This window comes from Scardinius erythrophthalmus (genome assembly GCF_964197995.2).
Source record: "Scardinius erythrophthalmus genome assembly, chromosome: 8".
Classification (NCBI taxonomy): domain Eukaryota; kingdom Metazoa; phylum Chordata; class Actinopteri; order Cypriniformes; family Leuciscidae; genus Scardinius; species Scardinius erythrophthalmus.
In genome coordinates, this window is record NC_138228.1 from 37,278,555 (window position 1) to 37,284,598 (window position 6,044).

Sequence of the window (6,044 nt, forward strand, 5' to 3'; positions counted from 1 at the left end):
TTAGAACGAACCTCAGTTGACTAGGCTATGTGTCAAATCCTAGTGAGATGTCTATCAAGACACACGAATGATAGGCTAAGTTACCTATAATTCAAATCGAATTAAAAAAACGTTCGTATTATCACAGGCACAATCGAGAATTCCCAAATCGCCTATGAAGTCAAAAATGCTGTCTATGTAAGCAACTCACTAGGATTTGACACACAACGATGCGATCATCCGTTTTTGTTTGATTGTGTTCCATAAATAACCCGAGTTAGTTTACGATCAACAGTAAGAAAAAAACCCACTCCGATTAAAAAAAGACTCACCTTTCAAACGAAGTAACAGTAGATATAATCCAGGTCTTCTCCGATCATTTTACACACTTCAACTGAACTCACAGCATGTATGTGTGTGTCTCATACTGCTGCCATCTTGTCCACAGCACCATCACCCACATTTTACACCTCAAAAATCTCAACAGAACACGCGATCCACGACACAGAACCGAGTCCGGGGCATTTCGGTGATGCTCGAGCTCTGGTTTTGGTGGTATGGGCGGTGGAGCCCATGTTGTGTGCGGGGAAGAGCAGCACTGACAGTCGATATCATGTCCCTCCACACTCACTCACTCTCAGCTGCGCGAGGAATGTTTGCTGCTTATGTCACTGCGTCAGGCCAAACTAATCGAGCGAGGAAAGAAACAAAACACTCGATGTAGAAAAAATGAAAACACCACTATAACCTTAGTTACGGCGATTCACAATACATATTTTACAGGTTGTTGTTGCTAATGTCAAAATATAATACATAAGATCTCCTTAAAACAGCCTAATTATGATGCTTTTAGAGTCAATCTGATCTGATCTACACTTCTGTAAAAGAAGGGTGCTTAAATATGGATGTGCACTTATAGTGTACTTCAATTCTTCTTCTTATTATTATTTTTTTTTTTTAAATGATAGGCCTACTTGCAGATAATATAATACAATAAAAGCTTAACCGAACTGCTTGACGCGCTATAACAAACCTCATTGGTTCTTGCAGAAGCTCAAACGTGCAGTGTAACACGCAAGAATAAAATAAACCTCATTAGTTCTGGTAAAAAAAGTTAACATGCTTGAGCTTCCATTTACTACAACTGATGTGTGTGTTGATGAATGTTTATGTGAATAAAAACTTTTAAAACTGGTCATTGTATGAAGCGATTGAGTCTCTTCAGACTAAACCGCTCAATTCACATGGATTTTGGATTAGTTTTACAATCTCTTTATGACATTTTTGAAGCGTCAAAGTGGTAGTTGCGTAGCTGTCAACGGAGGGATTGAAAGCTCTCAGATTTCACCAAAAAGATCATCATTTGTAACGTGTAGAACGACATGAGGGTTAATTAATGACAGAATTCAGAGTTCTTTAATGGTTCTTTCACTATAAGGAACTTTGAGGAACCAAAAATGGTTCTTCTTTGGCATCGTAGTGATGCAATTAATGATAGTAGGCCGATCCTTTTATTCACAATTAAGTACACTTTTAAAAAGTGAAAGTCAAATTAAAAGTTTTACTATAAAGTAGATTGTTTTAATAATCTTTTGTCATGCTTCAAAAACGTTCATTTATTTTGATGTGTTGGCTAAAGCATAAAGTATTTGATTAATTTTAACTATTATTTTATTTGACACATTTTTAAATGTATAAATTTAGACATTATCATCATAAATGTGTAATTACATATAGAGAGAGAGAGAGAGAGAGAGAGAGAGAGAGAGAGAGAGCTGGTAAGTCCCGCCCCTTCCGCTAATCCCCCTGGACCTCTAGGTTGAAAAATCGTCAATGCAAGTGAATGGGAGAAAATAATTATTTTCTCCCATTCACTTGCATTGACGATTTTTCAACCTAGGGGTTTTACGGATGGGCGGGACTTACCAGCTCTCTCTCTCTCTCTCTCTCTCTCTCTCTCTCTCTCTCTCTCTCTCTCTCTCTATATATATATATCACACAATTTTCAATAGAAATGTATATATAAATGTATATATAATTTAACATGCTTGTCAGTACATTCGGCAGTACACCGTATTTCAAAGAAATAATATTTCTATGAAGATTATAAAATTGCAAATAAAGATGAACTTAAGTCCTATTTAAGTGGTTAAAAAAGCACTCAAGTTTGACTAATTGTATTTAATATAAATTTAAACTATAATACGTTTTTCTTTAATTGTAAATAACATGCAGTTAAGTGTCTGAAAACATTACATTCAGTTCGCACTTAAAGTAGGCCTATATTATTTCTGCAGCTACTTTCTATTTTAAAGTATGTTAAAGTGTTATCCTTTTTCACAAGGGTATTTATGACAGCAATGGCTAATATCAAGTTTCCACAAAAAGTTTCTAATATTTATAAATGTGTATTTATTCATTTATTTTGATTTATTTTTTATTTGGTAATAAAATATGACTGCAGTTAAGTTAACATTTCAATAAAATGCTTTTTTGAAGCATGTTGAATACAGACAATAAATGAATACTTTATACTATCCTGAGCTGTGACATAAAAGGCAGCAGTCAATTCATTGTGCAGTCTATTGTGCACAATGAATATTGTACAGTGTCTATTGTACAGTGAATTTTTCAGTCTATGGGAGATTTTGAAATTATAATCTTAAAAAAAACAAACAAAAAAAAAAAAACACTGTAACCTACGTTAAGTAGTTCAAGCTGAATTAAGCTTATGCCTTGTCTGCCTGCATGCTTGTTTGTCGTCTCAAAATGACAGCCGCCCACTGCAGAGAGGCTGTTTGAATGATTGTTAATCACCTAAAATTATGAATCACACTGGATAGTGTTTTCATGCTTTCACCAAAGACACTAATTGGTTTAAACCTGTTGCTGACACAGTATTTGTATGTATAAAGCAGCTGAAAAGAAACAGAACAGCTGCAACTCGTGTATAAGGATACTTCAATTTGCTTTTAGTATCAGTGAGATGACATAAGCAGCTTCTTCAGTGTGTGTGTGTGTGTGTGTGTGTGTGTGTGTGTGTGTGTGTGTGTGTGTGTGTGTGTGTGTGTGTGTGTGTGTGTGTGTGTGTGTGTGTGTGTAAGAACAGTTTGGCCAGTCATGTTTGATCAGCTGGCTACGGGGTAATCTTTCCCTCCTATAGTGCTGGCTTGTCTCTGGTAACAGGATGTAACATGGGGAATGGAGGTGGTCTCTGAATCACTCGGTTGAAATTGTGCAATATTGCCATATGTATTGAATTAATTGTTTATATTAAATAATTATAATTAACCGTCATAATCCTGGTTTCACAGACAGGACTTAAACCGGGATTAAGTATTAGTTAAATTAGGATATTTAAGTAGCTTTCATAAACGTAATATTGCCTACAACATATTTATATCTTCATTTTTATAATTAGAGTTAAAACAATATTACAATAATAATATCAATAGGCCCTATAGGCTACTCCCCGTATTAAAATAAAACCAAATAAAATTAAACAATTTTACCAAAAATAAAAAAAAAGATTCAATATTTTATCTGTTAACCTCTTCTGAACGGTCCCAACGTCAGAAAACCATGAACATGCGAATGTGTGGGGAATTATTGAAATATTAAGTCGAGCTTACAAAAAAAAAAAAAAAACGTTTGGGAACCTCTGGTCTAATTGAAGCTAAGGAAAGGAGCGTGTTACTAAAGAACAAGCAAGCGCTCAGAGTTCTGTGTTGCTTGTAGACAGATAAAATAGCCTGTCGATCGCCCCCTGGAGGAGAAAGAAAGAATGACGGGGCTGAGCTGTCCTTTGCCACAGCAAGAGCAGACAGAAGCCAGAGAAAAAGCTAAATCCAACAAAATAAAAAATAAATATATCTATGAAGCAATTGAATTTAAAAGAATAAAGGAACAACAATGGGAGCCGAGCCATGAAGTGTATTAGTGAGGATAAAGCAAAAGCTTACAGCACCTGGTATTCCCAGGCGGTCTCCCATCCAAGTACTAACCAGGCCCGACCCTGCTTAGCTTCCGAGATCGGACGAGATCGGGCGTGTTCAGGGTGGTATGGCCGTAAGCGAAAGTCTCAGCCGATAGAGAGCTATTTAAAGAAGGGACACCGGGGCTCTGTCCGCATTTACACCCGTCCCGGCTTACTGAACATAAATGTATTAAGAAAAAGACATTGAGTTATTTAATTAATATTATATTAGCCTCAAATACAGTTTTCTTTAAATATAGTCCATTCTTTTAAAGATTTGAAGTACACTACAAGGCCAAATTGTATAACGTTACAGTTAAGCAAAACAATGTTTCACAAGGGTTACACGAATGCGTGTTTTGTTTAGTTTCGCATAGATATTTATTTATTGTGTTTTTTTTTTTCATTTTTTTTTTTATTCTGTAACAACACTGACATACATTTTTGTCACAGTGCTTGCAAGGCAGCACTGCAGCCTATTGCTATTCACACATTCTCTTTACGGGTTATTCTAACCCCCTAACTCTTGAGCTTCTGCAACTAGCAAAACTAATAGTCACAGGATTCTAGTTCACTATTTAGCCTCGTGCTGGTTGCTTATAATAACGGGCATCTGTTTACCCTAAATGTGGTGAGGAAATGGTTATATCTGCTTTTGACAGGTGTGGCTGTAAACCTTCACCGTATAAATGGTTTGTTAGTTGTTCTGGCAGCTTTACAAATTGTAAAGATGTGTGAGAGGCATTTGCAATCGAAGAGGCACAATAACACGAGCAAGAGTGCTGTTCAATATCTATATATGGGTTCTGGTCTAGCCTGTCAGAAACGTGGAGAGCTGGTGATTAAACACGTTCTCCAATCAAATTAGAGGACATTTTTAAGAATCGGAAGAAAGTAATTTATTCAACATAATTAAGAGCTCCACTTGCTTACAGTACCCTTGTTTTCATCCATTTAATTGGTGTGCAGTGTATTCAACCCAGCCACACGTGCTACTGCTCGTCTTCTAAGGAACTCTGGGTTCTTTTAGTACAGCCTGACATGGGCGGCCCTTTTTTGCGCGATCTGCTGCCCTCTGCTGTTTGAAAAAGCAACAGTCATGAAAACCACTGCTCTGATATTTACGGTAGACCTTATTCAGAGCAGCGCCATGACAGGTAACGCGAGGTACTGGGATAGATTTACAGTGTTTTCAATGGCATCCTCAGTAAAAATAAATAAAAAATATTTGTTTAGAATGAAAATAAAAAAGAATACAAAATGGCGCTGCTGTGAAAAAGGTCCTTTACGGTCCCCTTTTTTGTTTTGGTTCTAAATGGAGATTGCAGAAATGATGGAAATGAGAATGAGAAAATAAAATAAATGAAAAATAAAATAATGAAATAGACCTACTAAAAGTTTTAAAAGCTGTAAATTGCTATTTACATGAAATCATACGATACAAAGAAGAAGAATAACCTAAAGAAACAAGTAATAAAAACTCAGTGAGTGTTTTAGCGCAATTTTCTGACGTCATGGGATCACAACACTAAGAGATAGTAAATCTTTTTATGTTTTTTTTTTTTTTTTTTTGTGCGTTCCCGAGATTAGACCTTCCTTAACATAATGCCGAAAACCCGAAGTCTCTAGGTGGTCTGGTTGAGGAGGAGATAGAAGTGCAAGATTGGTGCGCACAGACAGAACAGAAATCATGAGTTAACAATCGCAATTTTGTCCGTTGGAAAATTGAGCTAAAAAGAATAGCCTACATTAAAAACATGAAGAAATAGCATTATATAATAGAGTCGTAATAAGGCTACAAACAATTAACATAAGTTGCATATAACACAATTGTAATAATGTCAAAAGTATTGTGTACAAATTACATAATGTACATTTCATAAAAAGACTAATCGATGACGTCACTTTATGACGTTACCTGTGAGAGAAATGTGCTTGTTATGTGAGTACAGTTTTTACGCTGCGAATATACAATAGGTAGGCTACATTATATAGTGTTACAAATGCTGTGCATTAACGCTAAAATGAATTAAATCTGATGTAAAATAAATAAATAAATAAAAATAGCCAGCAAAAGGAAAGGATCTGT

The 6,044-nt window shown here is 35.7% G+C and overlaps 1 protein-coding gene across 2 annotated transcripts in view; it reads right to left on the bottom strand.

Annotated features, from left to right (window-relative positions):
- Positions 1-633, bottom strand: part of hipk3b (homeodomain interacting protein kinase 3b) — a 118,323-nt gene extending 117,690 nt beyond the window's left edge. For both annotated transcript variants that reach the window (XM_081373212.1, XM_081373211.1), the window contains exon 1: positions 312-633. The gene's annotated coding sequence lies outside the window, so the exon portion shown is untranslated. The remainder of the gene's footprint in view (positions 1-311) is intronic.
- Between the last annotated feature and the right edge of the window lie 5,411 nt (positions 634-6,044).